Below are 20,341 nucleotides of genomic sequence, written 5' to 3'. Positions count from 1 at the left end.
TTATGAAAGACAATTTCTATATGAGAGATTTATGGGAAAATGAAAATCTGTCTAATGATATAGACCTGAAAAGCTTGAAGAGGAAGGCCTAGTAGAACCCCTCCTGTTAGTTAGAAAATATAACAAAATGTAGGAGAGCATTAAAAGGCCCACATTAAAAGGCTCACTTCAAATCAGCAATTAACGTTTATTATTGCAAAGCAGGTCTTTATTCTTCAGTCTAGTATTGCCCACTATTTTCTGTCTGTGACCTGAAAACTACCAGTTTCACTTTCTTGTACATCAATTTATGGTTTTCAATAATAACTCTGAACACTAACTGGGAACATACCTAGAAAACAGGAGAGTCAACTGTTTACATTCACTACTCCCAACTCCCCTCTAAATATATTCCCCTATATAATCCCCATCTATGCAGCAGAATACCTCCAGTTCCTTGAACCCTGCCCCCACCTATTTCTTTCTCCCTAAACTCCTTGCTTTATCCCAGACCCCAACTCTGGCAGTCACCCCATGCTCACACACAAGCCATACCTGTCAGAAAGCAATATATGCTGAGTACAGATATTTATCTATGTTTCTGTTTCTGTAGTACCAATTCCTCAAATCTCCTGCCTAGCTCTGTAGCAGATCAACTGCTCTGATCTCCTTTAGTCTATGACCCACACACTAAGACACCACAAAGCGCTCTCTAAATTTCTTTCCCTAATTATATTTTCCTTGACTTCAAAACCACCTGGTATATCCTGATATAATTGAGCAGGACATAAAAAGTGGTGTGCAGCAAATTTCCTGTCAGGATACCAACAGCCATTTAACTCTCCTAAAGTCCAATGAGAAAAATGAGGAAATGAAACTAAGAAAGTAAACATCTAGTCAACAGATATCAGCACATAGACATATAATCAATCCTTGATGCCTAAATTCTAGTGTAAAAACACAATCAATTACAACAAGGACAATAAGTCTCCATTGAAAATGAGCACACCTACTATAGTGGGAACAGAGTATTTCAACATAGAGGAAGCCCAAGAAAAAATAACATAAAAACCTGTGTAAAGATGATAGAGATCCTTAAAAGGGAAATGAATCAGTCCTTTCATTCAATTCAAAAACACAACCAGTTGAAAGAAATTAAAAATTCTTTTAAAAAATTCAGGAAGATAAAAACAAGAATATAGAAAAGTGCCGACACACCTGAGAGCAGAAGTAAGACCTACTTTTCTGCAACCAAGTGACCTTCCTGGTGGATTCAGGATACACAGAGGCAGAAGTCCTCTAGGTCAGGGCACTTCCTGTTTCTGCCTCTGCCCAGAAGTGAACTGATACCATCCCACAGTTCCCTGTACTCAAATCCCGTGGGGAGGAAAGCTGAACACCCAGGCGTGCAGAGATCCTGAGATCACAGGAAAGTCTGACACCTCTGTCCCCCTGCCCACATTCCTGGTCCAAGGGGAAACTGCAGAGTGCCCTGGACACAGGAATATAGGTACAGACAGCCACCAGTAACTGCTGTTTTGGTCTGCGCCAAGGAACTGAACTGACCAAATAGCTCCCTGCACCCAAACCCCATGGGAGAGAGAGATGTACCCTCAGAATTGTGAACACTTCTAAAATGTCAGAGGAGACTGCCCATAGTATAGACCTAAAAGGTAATTGGCTAGTACCAACTGTGACCTCTGGGTGCAAGGACCTAGGAGCAATCACAGGCAGGACCCTTTGATTCCTGCCTATACCTAGAGCTGAAAGACAGTCTCCAGGAACACTGAAGCACCTGAAATCAGAGCACCTATTTCAGAAAAGGTTGAAAGAAAACAGGAAAACAGTTCTACAAGAGTGCTGACACAGAGGCCTACAGCAAGGTTAAGTCAGTCTCAGAAACAGCAAGACAAACAAACACCAGAAACAACCAAATGGCTAGAGGCAAGCACAGGAACCTAAACAACAGAAACCAAGACTACTTGGCATCATCAGAACTGAGTTGTCCCTCCAAAGAAATTACTGGATAACCAGACACACCAGAAAAGCAAGATTTAGATTTAAAATCAGATATTTTGATAATGACTTTAAGAAGGACATAAAGAACTTCCTTAAAGAAATACAGGAAAACACAAGTAAACAAGTAGAAGCACTTAGAAAGGAAACACAAAAATCCCGGAAAGTATTACAGAAAAACACCAGTAACAGGAGAACAAATTAAAAATGTATAAAATAACAATAAAGAAAGCAGAAAGGGAGACAACCCTGGATATAGAAAAACCTAAGGAAGAGACAAGGAGCCATAGATACAAGCATCACCAACAGAATTCAAGAGAGAATCTCAGGGGCAGAAGATACCATCGAAAACATTGACAGAACTGTCAAAAATAATGTAAAATGCAAAAAGCTCCTAGCCCAAAACATACAGGAAATCCAAGAAACAATGAGAAGATCAAACCTAAGAATAATAGGTATAAGATAAAGTGATGACTCCTAACTTAAAGGGCCAGTAAATATATTCTATAAAATAATATAAGAAAACTTCCCTAACCTAAAGAAAGAAATGCATATAAATATACAAGAACCCTACAGAAATCGAATAGATTGGAACAGAAGAGAAATTCCTCCCGTCATATATTAGTTAAAACACCAAATGAACAAAACAAAGAATATTAAAAGCAGTAAGGGAAAAAGGTCAAGTGACATATATAGGCAGACCTATAAGAATAACACTAGACTTCTCACCAGAGACTATAAAAGATAGAAGATCCTGGACAGATGTCATACACACCCTAAGAGAACACAAATGCTATCACAAGTTACTGTATCCAGCAAAACTTTCAATTAACATAGATCTAGAAACCAAGATAATCCATGACAAAACCAAATTTAAACACTACATTTCTAAACGTCCAGCCTTACAAAGGATAATAGATGGAAAACTCAAACACTAGGAGAGAAACAACACTGTACAGAAAGCAAGAATATAATTTCCTTGCAGGGAAACCAGAAGAGAGACAAACAGACTTAATTCAACCTCCAACAACGAAAATAACAGGAAGTGACAATCACTATTACTTAATATCTCTCAACATCGATGGACTCAATTTCCCAATAAGAAGGCATAGACTAACAGACTGGATACATAAAGAGGACCTATCATTTTGATGCATGCAGGAAACACACCTCAGGGACAAAGACAGACACTACCTCAGTGTAAATGGCTGGAAATGACCCGAAGAAACAAGCTGAAGGTACCATTCAAATATCAAGTAAAATTGATTTTCAAGCAAAAGTCATTAAAGAAGATAAGAAAAGGCACTTTACATTGATTTAAGAAAAAATCCACCAAAATGAACTCTCAATCCTAAATATCTATGCTCTAAATGTAAGGGCATAAAAGCCCTTTTACATTCATAAAAGAAACCTTAATAAAGCGCAAAACACACATTGCACCTCACATGATAATAGTAGGAGATTTCAACACCACACTCTCATCAATAGACAGATCATGGAAACAGAAATTAAACAGAGACATAGAGAAACTAATGGAACTAATGAACCAAATGGATTTAGCAGCTATTTATAGAACATTCCATCCTAAATCAAAGGATATACCTTCTTATCAGCACCTCATGGAACCTTCTCCAAAATTGGCCATCAAAAAACAGACCTCAACAGATAAAGGAAGATAGAAATAACCCCATGCATCCTATCAGATCACCACGCACTAAGACTGGTCCTGAATAACAGCAATAACGACAGAAAGCCCACATATGCATGGAAGTTGAACAATGCTCATGTTAATGACAAAATGGTCAAGGAAGAAATAAAGAAAGAAATTAAAGACTTCTTAGAATTTAATGAAAATGAAAATACAACATTCCCAAATTTATGGAAAACAATGAACGCAGTACTAAGAGGAAAAATAGCTCTGGGTGCCTGGAAAATGAAACAGGAGAGAGCATGTGTTACCATCTTGACAGCACACCTATAAGTTGTAGAACAAAAAGAAATAAATAAACCCAAGAGGAGTAGAATTCAGAAATAATCAAACTCAGGGCTGAAATCAACCAAGTAGACACGAAAAGGACTATACAAAGAATCAACAAAATCAGGAGCTGGTTCTTTGAGAAAATCAACATTATAGATAAACCCTTAGCCAGGTTAATCTGCAGTAACAGACTGTGTATCCAAATTAACAAAATCAGAAATGAAAAGGGAGACAAAACAATAGAATATGAAGAAATTAAAAAAAAATCATCAGATCCTACTACAAAAGCCTACATTCAACAAAACTCGAAATTCTGGAGGAAATGGACAATTTTCAAGAAAGATACCAGGTACCAAAGTTAAAAAAGCAACATTAAACCATCTAAACAACACCATAACTCAAAAAAAAAATAGAAGCAGTTATTAAAAAGTCTCCCAACCAAAAAGAGCCCAGGACTACATGGGTTTAATGCAAAATTTTATCAAACCTTCATATAAGACCTCATACCAATACTGTCCAAACTATTCCACAACATAGAAATAGATGGGACACTACCAAATTCCTTTATGAAGCCACAATTACTCTTGTACAGAAACCACCCAAAGACCCCAAAAAGAAAGAAAACTTCAGACCAATTTCCCTTATGAATACTGGCATAAAAATATTCAGTAAAATTCTTGCAAATCGAATCCAAGAATACCGCAAAACGATCATCCATCATGATCAAGTAGGCTTCATTCCACGGATGCAGTGATGGTTTAATATATAAAAACCCATCAGTGTAATACACTATATAAGCAAATTCAATGATAAGAACCACGTGATCATTTCACTAGATGCTGTGAAAGCATTTGACTATTTCAGCACCACTGCATGATAAAATTTCTGGAAAGATCAGGAATTCAAGGCCCACATCTAAACATAGTAAAAGCAATATACAGCAAAGCAGCAGCTAACATCAAACTAAATGGAGGGAATTTGAAGCAATCCCACTAAAATCAGGGACTTGACAAGCTTACAAATGATGCTGGTTCAACTGGAGGTCAGCATATAGAACAATGCAAATCGACCCATTCTTATGACCATGTTCAAAGCTTAAGTCCAAGTGGATGAAGAAACTCCACATCAAACCAGACACACTCAAACTAATAGAAGAAAAAGTAGGAAAGAATCTCAAACACATGGACACTGGGGAAAATTACCTGAACAAAACACCAATGGCTTATGCTCTAAGATCAAGAAGTGACAAGTGGGACCTCATGAAACTGCGAAGATTCCATAAGGCAAAAGACACTCTCATTAGGACAGAATGGCAACCAACCGATTTGGAAAATATCTTTATGGATCCTACATCTGATAAAGGGCTAATATCCAAAATATACAAAACTTAAGAAGTTAGATTCCAGAGAGACAAATAACACTATTAAAAAAATAGGGTACAGACTAAATAAAACATCTCAGCTGAGGATAATCAAATGTTCAAAAAGCACATAAAGAAATGTTCAACATTCTTAGTCAACAGGAAAATGCTAATCAAAACAACCCTGAGATTCCACCTCACACCAGTTAGAATGGCTAAGATCAAAAACTCAGGTGACAGCAGATGCTGGCGAGGATGTGAAGAAAGAGAAACACTCCTCCATTGTTGGTGGGAGTGCAAACTGTTAATAACACTCTGGAAATCATTCTGGAGGTTCCTGAGAAAATTGGATATTCTACTACCTTAGGACCCAGCTATATCTCTCCTGGGCATATACCCAAAAGATGGTCCAACATGCAACCAAGACACATGCTCCACTGTATTCATAGCAGCCTTATTTATAATAGCCAGAAGTTGGAAAGAACCCAGATTCTCTTCAACAGAGGAATGGCTTAAAAAATGTGGTACATCTACACAATAGATGACTATTCAGCTACCAAATACAATGTCTTCATGAAAATCATAGTCAAATGTAATGAACTAGAAAATAATCATTCTGAGTGAGATAACTCAATCACAGAAAAACACACTTAATACAAGTGGATATTAACCAAAAAGCTCAAATTATCCAAGATGCAATCCACAGACCACTGAAAGCTCAAGAAGAAGGATGACAATAATGTGGATGTTCCCACTCCTTCTTAAAAGGGGAAAAACTATCCATAGGAGAGGATATGGAAGCAAAGTTTAGAGTAGTAATTGAAGGAACAGCCATTCAGACATTCAGAACCTGTGTCACATGTGGTGCATACATATATATGTATATATATATATATATATATATATATAGAGAGAGAGAGAGAGAGAGAGATAGATAAATAGATAGATAGATAGATATAGATAAAGATAGATAGACAGACAGACAGACAGACAGACAGATAGATAGATAGATAGATAGATTCTCAACCAAAACTAGATAATACTAATGAAGCTAAAAAATGCATGCTGAAAGGGACAGATAAAGATCTGTACTGAGAGACACATCCAGAACGTGTCCAATGCTGAGTTCAATACTAGCAGCAAACCACTCTCCTGAGAATAGGACCCCCTTAGGGGGAATTAGAGGAAGTATTGAAAAATTTGAAGGACCTTGCAACACCATAAGAACAACGATGCCATCCAACAGAGCTTCCAGGGACTAAACTACCGAAAGACATGGACTTACTCAGGGTTCCAACTGCATATGTAGCAGAGAAGAGCCTTGTTGGGGCATGTGTGGAAAGGGAAGTCTTTGGTCCTGCGAAGGTTGGACCCCCCAGTGCAGGGTAATATGGGGGAGCACTAAGGGGGATATATGAGGGGAATATCTGTGTGGGGGAGGGGGAGAGATGGGACTGTGGGCTTATGGACAGGAAACCGGGAAGGGGAATAACATTTGAAATGTAATTAAAGAAATACATCTAATAAAAAGTTAAAAAAATAACCTGAAAAAATAACAAGACTATAAGGAAATGTATAAAACTGTTAAGACCTGAAGAAGAATGTAGCATTAATGAAGAAAAATGCCAACTTAGGAAATTCTGGAGATAAAAAATTGGGACTGTAGACAGTAAGTAAAGATGCAAGCTAGTCCAACAGAATAGAAGGGATGGAAGAAAGAATAACAGTAGTTAGATATATGTTTTTTTTGAAATTTATACAGTAAAATGAAATATTAAATGTAAAAAACTCTGGATACAAACTGTGCAGGAAATGGACCTTAAACCTGTTTGTTCCAACTACCAACACACAGGGAATACACAATTCCAAACCAAGACGATCAAAGGAAAGGAAACACACACACATACGCGCGCGCGCATACACACACACACACACACACACACACACACACACACACACACCTATTGCCATTACCACAAGCAATAAAAATAAACAGCAAAGTAACAAGAATCAACAATTTTATTGATATATTTTAATATCCAATGTTTTTATATATTTTTATATATTATATAAAATATTTATATAATATTTATATATTTTATATATTTTTACCCAATAAAAAGATACACACTCACTAATGAAATAGATGCAAAAATAGGATCTATCAATCTGCTGCATTTAAGAAAAACAACTCAACATCAAGGATAGACATTACCTCATGGTAAATAGTTGAAAAAAATATTCAAAGCAAAAGGAACTAAGACAGAACCTGATATAGACAATTTAATATTTAAAAAATAGATTTCATACCAAAATAAATAAAAAAATATAGGGACAGATACTATGTATTCATTGGAGGAAAACATCCACAAAGTTTGCATTTCAATTATTTATATCTATACTCCAAAACATCAAATTGGAAAATAAAAAAGTGGTTAATTTTCTCATTAAGTACCATTTATGAAAGTTAAATCAATATTAGATAATCAATTTAACTAGAACTATAACAAAAAGTGACAGTGAAGCAATAATGAGTTCTCAACCAAAAAACAAAAAACAAAAACAACAACAACAAAAAAAAAGCCTACATACAGGTATTTTTAGCACAGAATTCAAGAAATTTTCAAAGAAGATCTGACATCAATATTTATGAAATTATTTGGAAAAACAGAAAAAGAAGAAACATTACCCAATTTATTTTATGAGAACACTGATACCCTGATACCCAAGCCACATAAAGATACAAAGAAAGGGAATTACAAACCAATTTTCCTTTGAACATAGATGCAAAACTACTCAAAAAATACTTGAAAAATTAATCTGAGAATAGAACAAAAATATCATTGATCTCTGATCAAGTTGGCTTTAACCCAGAAATTCAGTATACAAAACTCAATAAATGTAATGAACCTTATAAACTAACTGAATGAAAGAAAAACAGGACATGATCATCTCATTAGATAACAAAAAGCCATTGTTAGACAAAAATCTAACACCTCTTCATGATATTCTCAGCAACTACCCAAGAAAGTTAACCCACTGTGCTTGCCTAACAATAGATTGGTGGAGGGTAACTCCAGACCCTGCAGACCCAGTGCCTGCAGCAACAATGGCTGCTACAATAGCAGCAAAAATGCCAAAGTAATTCCCAGGACAGTTCAGGTTTTGCCATCCTTCTCTGGAACAACTGTCAGGCAATGGAACCATGTCTGAGATCTGCACAACCAGGGCAGACTTCCCTGGTCTCCAGCAGCTTCATGCTGATGGCATTCCTGTGAAGCCACAGACTGCAAATTGGCAACAGCCACCAGGGGAATGAGGAGGGGCAAGTGTAATGCTGGAGTCCAGTCTTCTCAGGAAAACAGTGGTACACAGAGGGTTGGAGCTCAGGCAGCTGTGGGCCAGGAAATGCGCAGCGGTAACAATGACTGCAGCAATGCCAGAATCTCTGTGTTGACAAAAGATAAAGGGGAATTCTCCATCTTCCTCTAAGGGCACTGAAATGACTCCAGGGACCAGAATCACAAGAGGTGAATCTTCATGGTCCCAGGATCAGCGTGTCTCACCAGTCACTCTAGCAGCTGGCACACTCCTGCAGCATCCTGTAGGAAAAACACAAACATTCCCACTTCCCCATATAAAATACCTTAACAGGATCATGCCAATATGTGGATCTTTCTATTTCACCTAGTCAGAAGTATGCCTAATTGTAGGGTGCCATAAACACTCAGAGTGTTCCTTGGCATCCAAATTTTGAATTGGAATAAAAAGAACATTATTTAAATAATTGTATAGCATACAGGGATATAATTCCCCTTTTTTCTTTATTAAGATATTGTTAATACTTTTTTTATTAAGATAAATCCTCAAGAATTAATATCATTATATGATATAGGAAGAAATTGAGGACACTGAGCACTTGTATTTATAATTTGACTTGTATACCAAATTATTGTATCCAGCATTATTGTTTTGGTGATACAAAGAATAAGATTGTTTGACTAATTGTTCCTATGTAAGGCCTATAATCTGCCTGATATTATTGTCTTCCCTCACTAAGGGATCCAGGCAATCCAGTTTGAGTTCTTAAATGGCCTATAAAGGAACAGTACTTAGTGCTCTTAACCACGAAGCCATCTCCCCAGCCCCTCACAAGCTTTACTTACCTAAATATAAGCATTAATTAGAAATGCCAAATCCTGTAAATATTGTCCAGATTTAGCCTTACTACAAACCCCTGAGCTGACAAGGTAAGGATGGGAGTTGAGAGTAAGCAAATGGAGTCTTCCTCTTTTCGTGAGGGTGGCTATCAACTCCATTACCATTTCCTAAGAGCTAGGTATGAGTCTATGGTTTTGTTTAGTTGTCTGAGTCAGAGCACTGAAAGGACAGTGAGTTGTCAGGCATTCACACTGAAATCATCACTCAATGATTTCATGTAGAAAACTTGCCTCCAATAAAGCAGTAAGTAATTGTAAAATTTGAGGGCTAGTAGTATCTAAAAAAAGAAAACTTTTTAATTAATTGTAAACCACAAGCCACACATTGACTATCAGTATATGGATTGAAAGCTTGATTTTTTAATATTTAAAAAATGGCAGCAACAGCACATAATTCAATTATCTGTGCTGAAGCAAGGGGAAACTCAAAAGAATAAATAGATGAACCACCTATAAATATAGTAAGCACATTTTCTATAGGTTGCATGCCCAAATTTATAGGAAATACAAAAGCATGCAAAGAGTAAATTATCAATTTTGCCTGAAAAATTTTTATACATGATAGGCCAAATATCAGTATTTTGCAATAACCAGTTTAATTGCTGTTTGGAATAAGGTATGTTTCACCACGTTTCTTTTTAAAATACTTTCATGACACTAGCCTACAGTTCTGTATTAACACAACAGAAGCTTTATCTCCAATGAGGATATCAAATTAAGGCTTAAAGTAAGGTGTTGTACTTAGCCAATTAACATATCCTTAGAAGCTTAAAATTAGTTTCAAATATTAGAAAGGAATATTGAATTTTTCTGGAGCAACAGGTACTCCCAAAATATTAAAGCTCATTGTGAGATTAAAAATTTGTAGTAAAAATGTCCCTATACCGTGAAATATTTAAAGTTCTAACTTCTTACATTGAAGCAGTAACAAAATTTCATAATATAAGGCTATTAGCCATTCTTTTGCAAAATTTTTTAATTATATCACTTCCTGGACTCTCTAAAATTATAAGCAAGCTCACTAAATGAAAACTCGGATGTAAAGAAAGTGTATAAAAACAATCTTCTACATCTGTCTTGAAATGGCAGTCGGAGTAAGCAAATAGACTGTCATACTCTCACAAGTTTCAAAACCCCATCAATCCTCCGTAAATCCTGTAACAATCTCTACCTGTTTGATTTTTTTTTTTGTTAATTACAAGTAAGTTTGAGTTAGCCAATGTAACACTGGCAATCCTTAACCACAATCTTTAAGTTCTCCTTGTAACACCAGAGCACAACCACAACTTTGGAAAGAAAAAATCAACCTCCAACAAAAAATATAGTCTCCAAAATCCAGTCTCTAAAACACCGAGTATGTCCTTCATGCTACAAAGTTTGACTGCCAGTTTCTACATATGAATGAACAACAGTGCGGTCTCCAGTACCTCAACAAAAAGACATTGCCCTAAATTCTTTTAGAAGCCTGATTTATAGGATAAGAATTCCATAAAAATATTATCTCAATTTAGACCTGTTTCCCTAGGTTGGCTCATGCCACACGTTGTCTAGAATGACTCTATACAAATTACCAGTTTTAAGCCAACTTTCTGTTATCAATGTTACAATTTTTTACCATATCTAATAATTTAAAAGCCAATAGTCCAGAACCAAGGCATGTAGAGCATATTTATAGATTTAATACTAATCAGAAACAAGATTGAAGTGGCTACACATATCTTTAATATTTGGACCAAATACCACTTTTACTTTTCTACTTGTTATTTTAAGAGAAGCACCTTGTCACCTGCTAAGTCTAATAAGTCAGGGATTTTTCTAAGAGAAACAACAATCAGCTCCCTTACCATAGAAACTGAGGAGCTGCTGGCGCCTTTAAGATCAGCTCATGCAGACGCTTGCCCTTGGGAAGCTTCTCTGGCTGAGCTAGGCTCCTAGCTACAGTTGCAGAGCTCCAAAGGCTGGTTGAAACTGCTTTTTATTCATTTGTTCTTTTTTTTTTTATTAACTTGAGTATTTCTTATATACATTTCGAGTGTTATTCCCTTTCCCGGTATCCGGGCAAACATCCCCCTCCCCCCTCCCCTTCCTTATGGGTGTTCCCCTCCCAACCCCCCCCATTGCCGCCCTCCCCCCACCAGTCTAGTTCACCGGGGGTTCAGTCTTAGCAGGACCCAGGGCTTCCCCTTCCACTGGTGCTCTTACTAGGATATTTATTGCTACCTATGAGGTCAGAGTCTACGGTCAGTCCATGAATAGTCTTTAGGTAGTGGCTTAGTCCCTGGAAGCTCTGGTTGCTTGGCATTGTTGTACATATGGGGTCTGGAGCCCCTTCAATCTTTTCCAGTTCTTTCTCTGATTCCTTCAAAGGGGGACCTATTCTCAGTTCAGTGGTTTGCTGCTGGCATTCGCCTCTGTATTTGCTGTATTCTGGCTGTGTCTCTCAGGAGCGATATACATCCGGCTCCTGTCGGTCTGCACTTCTTTGCTTCATCCATCTTGTCTAATTGGGTGGCTGTATATGTATGGGCCACATGTGGGGCAGGCTCTGAATGGGTGTTCCTTCAGTCTCTGTTTTAATCTTTACCTCTCTCTTCCCTGCCAAGCGTATTCTTGTTCACCTTTAAAGAAGGAGTGAAGCATTCACATTTTGATCATCCGTCTTGAGTTTCATTTGTTCTAGGCATTTAGGATAATTCAAGCATTTGGGCTAATAGCCACTTATCAATGAGTGCATACCATGTATGTTTTTCTGTGATTGGGTTAGCTCACTCAGGATGAAATTTTCCAGTTCCAACCATTTGCCTACGAATTTCATAAAGTCGTTGTTTTTGATAGCTGAGTAATATTCCATTGTGTAGATGTACCACATTTTCTGTATCCATTCCCCTGTTGAAGGGCATATGGGTTCTTTCCAGCTTCTGGCTATTATAAATAAGGCTGCAATGAACATAGTGGAGCACGTGTCTTTTTTATATGTTGGAGCATCTTTTGGGTATATGCCCAAGAGAGGTTAGCTGGATCTTAGGCAGTTCAATGTCCAATTTTCTGAGGATCCTCCAGACTGATTTCCAGAATGGTTGTACCAGTATGCAATCCAACCAACAATGGAGGACTGTTAACCTTTCTCCACATCCTCGCCAGCATCTGTTGTCCCCTGAGTTTTTGATCTTAGCCATTCTCACTGGTGTGAGGTGAAATCTCAGGGTTGTTTTGATTTCCATTTCCCTTATGACTAAAGATGTTGAACATTTCTTTAGGTGTTTCTCAGCCGTTCGGCATTCCTCAGCTGTGAATTCTTTGTTTAGCTCTGAACCCCATTTTTTAATAGGGTTATTTGTTTCCCTGCCGTCTAATTTTTTGAGTTCTTTGTATATTTTGGATATAAGGCCTCTATCTGTTGTAGGATTGGTAAAGATCTTTTCCCAATCTGTTGGTTGCCGTTTTGTCCTAACCACAGTATCCTTTGCCTTACAGAAGCTTTGCAGTTTTATGAGATCCCATTTGTCAATTCTTGATCTTAGAGCATAAGCCATTGGTGTTTTGTTTAGGAAATTTTTCCAGTGCCCATGTGTTCCAGATGCTTCCCTACTTTTTCTTCTATTAGTTTGAGTGTGTCTGGTTTGATGTGGAGGTCCTTGATCCACTTGGACTTAAGCTTTGTACATGGTGATAAGCATGGATCGATCTGCATTCTTTTACATATTGACCTCCAGTTGAACCAGCACCATTTGCTGAAAATGCTATCTTTTTTCCATTTGATGGTTTTGGCTCCTTTGTCAAAAATCAAGTGACCATAGGTGTGTGGGTTCATTTCTGGGTCTTCAATTCTATTCCATTGGTCTATCTGTCTGTCTCTGTACCAATACCATGCTGTTTTTATCACTATTGCTCTGTAATACTGCTTGAGTTCAGGGATAGTGATTCTCCCTGAAGTCCTTTTATTGTTGAGGATAGCTTTAGCTATCCTGGGTTTTTTCTTATTCCAGATGAATTTGCAAATTGTTCTGTCTAACTCTTTGAAGAATTGGATTGGTATTTTGATGGGGATTGCATTGAATCTGTAGATTGCTTTTGGTAAAATGACCATTTTTACTATATTAATCCTGCCAATCCATGAGCATGGGAGATCTTTCCATCTTCTGAGGTCTTCTTCAATTTTCTTCTTCAGTGTCTTGAAGTTCTTATTGTACAGCTCTTTTACTTGCTTTGTTAAAGTCACACCGAGGTACCTTATATTATTTGGGTCTATTATTAAGGGTGTCGTTTCCCTAATTTCTTTCTCGGCTTGTTTCTCTTTTGTGTAGAGGAAGGCAACTGATTTATTTGAGTTAATTTTATACCCAGCCACTTTGCTGAAGTTGTCTATCAGCTTTAGTAGTTCTCTGGTGGAACTTTTGGGATCACTTAAATACACTATCATATCATCTGCAAACAGTGATATTTTGACTTCTTCTTTTCCGATCTGTATCCCCTTGACCTCCTTTGTTGTCTGATTGCTCTGGCTAGAACTTCAAGAACTATATTGAATAAGTAGGGAGAGAGTGGGCAGCCTTGTCTAGTCCCTGATTTTATTGGGATTGCTTCAAGTTGGTCCCCATTTAGTTAGCAACTGGTTTGCTGTATATGGCTTTTACTATGTTCAGGTATGGGCCTTGAATTCCTATTCTTTCCAGGACTTTTATCATGAAGGGGTGTTGAATTTTGTCAAATGCTTTCTCAGCATCTAATGAAATGATCATGTGGTTCTGTTCTTTCAGTTTGTTTATATAATGGATCACGTTGTTGGTTTTCCGTATATTAAACCATCCCTGCATGCCTGGGATGAAGCCTACTTGGTCATCGTGGATGATTGTTTTGATATGCTCTTGGATTCGGTTTGCCAGAATTTTGTTGAGTATTTTTGCGTCGATATTCATAAGGGAAATTGGTCTGAAGTTCTCTTTCTTTGTTGTGTCTTTGTGTTGTTTAGGTATAAGAGTAATTGTGGCTTCGTAGAAGGTATTCGGTAGTGATCCATCTGTTTCAATTTTGTGGAATAGTTTGGATAATATTGGTATGAGGTCTTCTATGAATGTTTGATAGAATTCTGCACTAAACCCCTCTGGACCTGGGCTCTTTTTGGTTGGGAGACCTTTAATGACTGCTTCTATTTCCTTAGGAGTTATGGGGTTGTTTAACTGGTTTATCTGTTCCTGATTTAACTTCGGTACCTGGTATCTGTCTAGGAAATTGTCCATTTCCTGAAGATTTTCAAGTTTTGTTGAATATAGGTTTTTATAGTAAGATCTGATGATTTTTTGAATTTCCTCTGAATCTGTTGTTATGTCTCTCTTTTCATTTCTGATTTTGTTAATTTGGACGCACTCTCTGTGTCCTCTCATTAGTCTGGCTAAGGGTTTATCTATCTTGTTGATTTTCTCAAAGAACCAACTTTTGGTTCTGTTGATTCTTTCTATGGTCCTTTTTGTTTCTACTTGGTTGATTTCAGCTCTGAGTTTGATTATTTCCTGCCTTCTACTCCTCCTGGGTGTATTTGCTTCTTTTTGTTCTAGAGCTTTTAGGTGTGCTCTAAAGCTGCTGACATATGCTCTTTCCTGTTTCTTTCTGCAGGCACTCAGCGCTATGAGTTTTCCTCTTAGCACAGCTTTCATTGTGTCCCATAAGTTTGGGTATGTTGTACCTTTATTTTCATTAAATTCTAAAAAGTCTTTAATTTCTTTCTTTATTTCTTCCTTGACCAGGTTATCATTGAGTAAGGCATTGTTCAATTTCCAAGTATATGTGGGCTTTCTTCCGTGATTGTTATTGAAGACCAGTTTTAGGCCGTGGTGGTCCGATAGCACGCATGGGATTATTTCTATCTTTCTGTACCTGTTGAGGCCCGATTTTTGACCAATTATATGGTCAATTTTGGAGAAAATACCATAAGGAGCTGAGATAAAGGTATATCCATTTGCTTTAGGATAGAATGTTCTATAAATATCTGTTAAGTCCATTTGACTCATGACTTCTCTTAGTCTGTCTACATCTCTGTTTAATTTCTGTTTCCATGATCTGTCCATTGATGAGAGTGGGGTGTTCAAATCTCCCACTATTATTGTGTGAGGTTCAATGTGTGTTTTGAGCTTTAGTAAGGTTTCTTTTACATATGTAGGTGCCCTTGTATTTGGGGCATAGATATTTAGGATTGAGAGTTCATCTTGATGGATTTTTCCATTGATGAATATGAAGTGTCCTTCCTTATCTTTTTTGATGACTTTTAGTTGAAAATTGACTTTATTTGATATTAGAATTGCTACTCCAGCTTACTTCTTCTGACCATTTGCTTGGAAAATTGTTTTCCAGCCTTTCACTCTGAGGTAATGTCTGTCTTTGTCTCTGAGGTGTGTTTCCTGTAGGCAGCAGAATGCAGGGTCCTCGTTGCGTATCCAGTTTGTTAATCTATGTCTTTTTATTGGGGAGTTGAGGCCATTGATGTTGAGAGATATTAAGGAATAGTGATTATTGCTTCCTGTTATATTCATATTTGGATGTGAGGTTATGTTTGTGTGCTTTCATTCTCTTTGTTTTGTTGCCAAGACGATTAGTTTCTTGCTTCTTCTAGGGTATAGCTTGCCTCCTTATATTGGGCTTTACCATTTATTATCCTTTGTAGTGCTGGATTTGTAGAAAGATATTGTGTAAATTTGGTTTTGTCAGGGAATATCTTGGTTTCTCCATTTATGTTAATTGAGAGTTTTGCAGGATACAGTAACCTGGGCTGGCATTTGTGTTCTCTTAGGGTCTGTATGACATCAGTCCAGGATCTTCTGGCCTTCATAGTTTCTGGCGAGAAGTCTGGTGTGATTCTGATAGGTCTGCCTTTATATGTTACTTGACCTTTTTCCCTTACTGCTTTTAATATTCTTTCTTTATTTTGTGTGTTTGGTGTTTTGACTATTATGTGATGGGATGTGTTTCTTTTCTGGTCCAATCTATTTGGAGTTCTGTAGGCTTCTTGTATGCCTATGGGTATCTCTTTTTTTAGGTTAGGGAAGTTTTCTTCTATGATTTTGTTGAAGATATTTACTGGTCCTTTGAGCTGGGAGTCTTCATTCTCTTCTATACCTATTATCCTTAGGTTTGATCTTCTCATTGAGTCCTGGATTTCCTGTATGTTTAGGACCAGTAGCTTTTTCTGCTTTACATTAACTTTGACAGTTGAGTCAATGATTTCTATGGAATCTTCTGCTCCTGAGATTCTCTCTTCCATCTCTTGTATTCTGTTGGTGAAGCTTGTATTTACAGCTCCTTGTCTCTTTTTTTGGTTTTCTATATCCAGGTTTGTTTCCATGTATTCTTTCTTGATTGCTTCTATTTCCATTTTTAATTCCTTCAACTGTTTGATTGTGTTTTCCTGGAATTCTTTCAGGGATTTTTGCGATTCCTCCCTGTAGGCTTCTACTTGTTTATTAATGTTTTCCTGTGTTTCCCTAAGGGAGTTCTTCACATCTTTCTTGAAGTCCTCCAGCATCATGATCAAATATGATTTTGAAACTAGATCTTGCTTTTCATGTGTGTTTGGATATTCCATGTTTGTTTTGGTGGGAGAATTGGGCTCCGATGATGCCATGTAGTCTTGGTTTCTTTTGCTTGTGTTCCTGCGCTTGCCTCTCGCCATCAGATTATCTCTAGTGTTACTTTGTTCTGCTATTTCCGACAGTGGCTAGACTGTCCTATATGCCTGTGTGTCAGGAGTGCTATAGACCTGTTTTCCTCTCTTTCAGTCTGTTATGGGGATAGAGTGTTCTGTTTTAGGGCGTGTATTTTTCCTCTCTACAGGTCTTCAGCTGTTCCTGTGGGCCTGTGTCTTGAGTTCACCAGGCAGCTTTCTCGTAGCAGAAAAGTTGGTCTTACCTGTGGTCCTGAGGCTCAAGTTTGCTCGTGAGGTGATGCCCACGGGCTCTCTGCAGCGGCAGCAACCAGGAAGACCTGTGCCGCCCCTTCCGGGGGCTTCAGTGCACCAGGGTTCCAGATGGCCTTTGGTGTTTTCCTCTGGCGTCCAAGATGTGTGCGCAGAGAGCAGTCTCTTCTGGTTTCCCAGGCTTGTCTGCCTCTCTGAAGGTTTAGCTCTCCCTCCCACAGGATTTGGGTGCAGAGAACTGTTTATCTGGTCTGTTTCCTTCAGGTTCCGGTGGTGTCTCAGCCAGGGGTCCTGCCACTCCTGGGCCCTCCCCCACGGGAGCCCAGAGGCCTTATACAGTTTCCTCTTGGGCCAGGGATGTGGGCAGGGGTGAGCAGTGTTGGTGGTCTCTTCTGCTCTGCAGCCTCAGGAGTGCCCACCTGACCAGGCGGTGAGGCCTTTTTCCCAAGGGGTCTGGGAGCAGAGAGCTGCTGCAGGCTGGGATCCGCGGGCGTGGGACCTCCGGCAAACACAGGACGTGCCCTGTCCTAGATGAACTCTGCCTCTGTGTGTCCCAAGCTCACCAGGCAGCTCTCTTGCAGCAGACAAGTTGGTCTTACCTGTGGTCCCGAGGCTCAAGTTTGCTCACGGGGTGCTGCCCACGGGCTCTCTGCGGCGGCAGCAACCAGGAAGACCTGTGCAGCCCCTTCTGGGAGCTTCAGTGCACCAGGGTTCCAGATGGTCTTTGGCTTTTTCCTCTGGCGTCCGAGATGTGTGTGCAGAGAGCAGTCTCTTCTGGTTTCCCCCATTTGTTCTTTTTTTTGAAATGAGTTAAAACCAAATCAAGGTGTGAACAACTGGCAGATAAAGTTTTTACCATTTTTTCTTTTGAACATGAAACATAAAACATTTAAGCAACAAGAAACAAACACCACAAACAGAAACTGACAGACATGGACAGCTTGATGCACCAAGGACAGACAAAAGACATACAGGGAACAAACTAGATAGTGTCCCACCGAAGGGACCCAGATATCTTACCTATGGAACCCAGAACCAGCAATAAGCATTTCTCCAGTTGGAGCCAGCAGAGAGTTAGGACATCTTCTGCCTTTCTTCTGTTCCTAGGAGAGTTCTGGAAAAGTTTCCTCCTCTTTCTCCAAAGCATCTGCGGAGAGTCCGGGAGGACTGTTTTTCCCAAACCCATTCATTCCCTCTCATGTCTAGGGTGTAACTCTAAAAGAACACATACGCAAAAACACTTTACCATTACCTTGTCCCTTTTTTATTACAAGTTTTACTCATGCTAGCCCAAATCACCGAGGCCTTTTCTTGCCCATCTTACACCAATAGGTCCCTGCTTCTATGCAAGCCAACTACCTGGGACGTCCCATTAGGAGACCTTCTCTTTCCTGATCTCGGTGGAACCTCCTTTTGTCAATGTCCGCACATCAGGCATAAGCCTGTGGCATTAAAGAACACACACACACACACACACACACACACACACACACACACACACAGTTTAGTTGTGTTAAGCAAGAAAAGGAAGGGGCTCCAGTAGCTTTATTCACCGAATATATACCCCAAGTTGACCAGGTGGAAAAATCTGGGAAGCACAGTGGGAAACCCCAGCTCAAGACTTCATTAACAAAAGACCAAATATGTGCCCTGAATTTACTAGGGAGAAATCCAGGAAGACCAGCCTAAATCTCAAAAACAGAAGACTGGCCAGACAAAAGACAGGAATGAATTGACTATCAGGAAGGTGTGTCACTACGGGGCCAGACTGCTCCTTTGTTAGGAACAAAAGGCTTCCAATGCAGCAGCAGGGCTCAGCAGGGATCAAACCCTGCAAGGGACCCAGAAGGGTCTGACAAGGGGGGTGAAATATTGCAGGGGACCCAGGAGGCTCTGACAAAAACCCACAAATCTTTGAAGAAAGAATCTGAAGATGTCAGAGGATAGAAAGTTCTCCTATGCTTTTGAATCAATAGGTTTAACATAGTAAAAATTGTCAGTTTACCAAAAACCAACCTAATGATTGAATGCAATTTCCATAGAAATGCAGCAAAATTTTTCATAGATCATTAAAAACTATTCTCAATTTCACATGGCAAAACAACAACAGCAAAACAGGATGACTAAAACAATCCAGAACAATGTAAAAACTGCTAGAGCTGTAGTCATTACTACTTTCAAGCTGTACTATGAAGCTATAACATTAACAACATTATGGCATTGGCATAAAAGCAGACACATTGATGAATGGAATCAAACTGAAACTTAGATCTAAATCACCTATGCACACCAGATTTTTTTTTTATAAGACTCCTGGAAGATATGTTGGATAAAGGGGGAAAATCTTCATTAAGTATTGCTAATCAAATTTGATGGCTGCATGTAGAAGTATACACAAAACTGTACTTGCCAATGTTCAGAAAACTCATCTGCAATTTGATCACAGACTGGAACATAAAAGCAGATACACTGAATTTGATAGATAAAGTATGACAAGCCTTTCACTCATTGGTACAGAAAATTACATTCTGAGAGAGTGGGGAAAAAGAAATAGAAAAAAAGGTGCATATGCCCAGAGACAGAAGAGAAGGAAGAGAAACAAGAGGAGAAAGAGGGAAGGAAGGAAAGAGCAGAAGAAGAAGAAGAAGAAGAAGAAGGAAGGAGAAGGAAGGAGAAGGAAGGAGAAGGAAGGAGAAGGAGAGAGAGAAGAAGGAGAATTAGAAGGAGGAGGAGGAAGAGGAAGAGGAGGAGACAGACAGAGAGACTGTGTGTGCAAAATGTCTGGATTATATTGAGAAGAGACTCTGGAAAGTTTAGGTTAGAGTGGAGGTAGGGAACTGAGGGATGCTGGGAGAAGCTGGACACCAGGTCTGATTTGATACATA

The 20,341-nt window shown here is 38.6% G+C and overlaps 1 long non-coding RNA gene across 1 annotated transcript in view; it reads right to left on the bottom strand.

Moving 5' to 3' along the window:
• The window catches only part of LOC148001540 (uncharacterized), a 254,543-nt gene that overhangs the window by 109,127 nt on the left and 125,075 nt on the right, over positions 1-20,341 (bottom strand). The window lies entirely within an intron of this gene.

The sequence above is a fragment of the Rattus norvegicus genome, chromosome 13 (assembly GCF_021556685.1).
Source record: "Rattus norvegicus strain SHRSP/BbbUtx chromosome 13, alternate assembly SHRSP_T2T, whole genome shotgun sequence".
Classification (NCBI taxonomy): Eukaryota; Metazoa; Chordata; class Mammalia; order Rodentia; family Muridae; genus Rattus; species Rattus norvegicus.
Note: the sequence above shows the minus strand (reverse complement) of the source record. Positions and strands in the feature narration are given on the sequence as shown.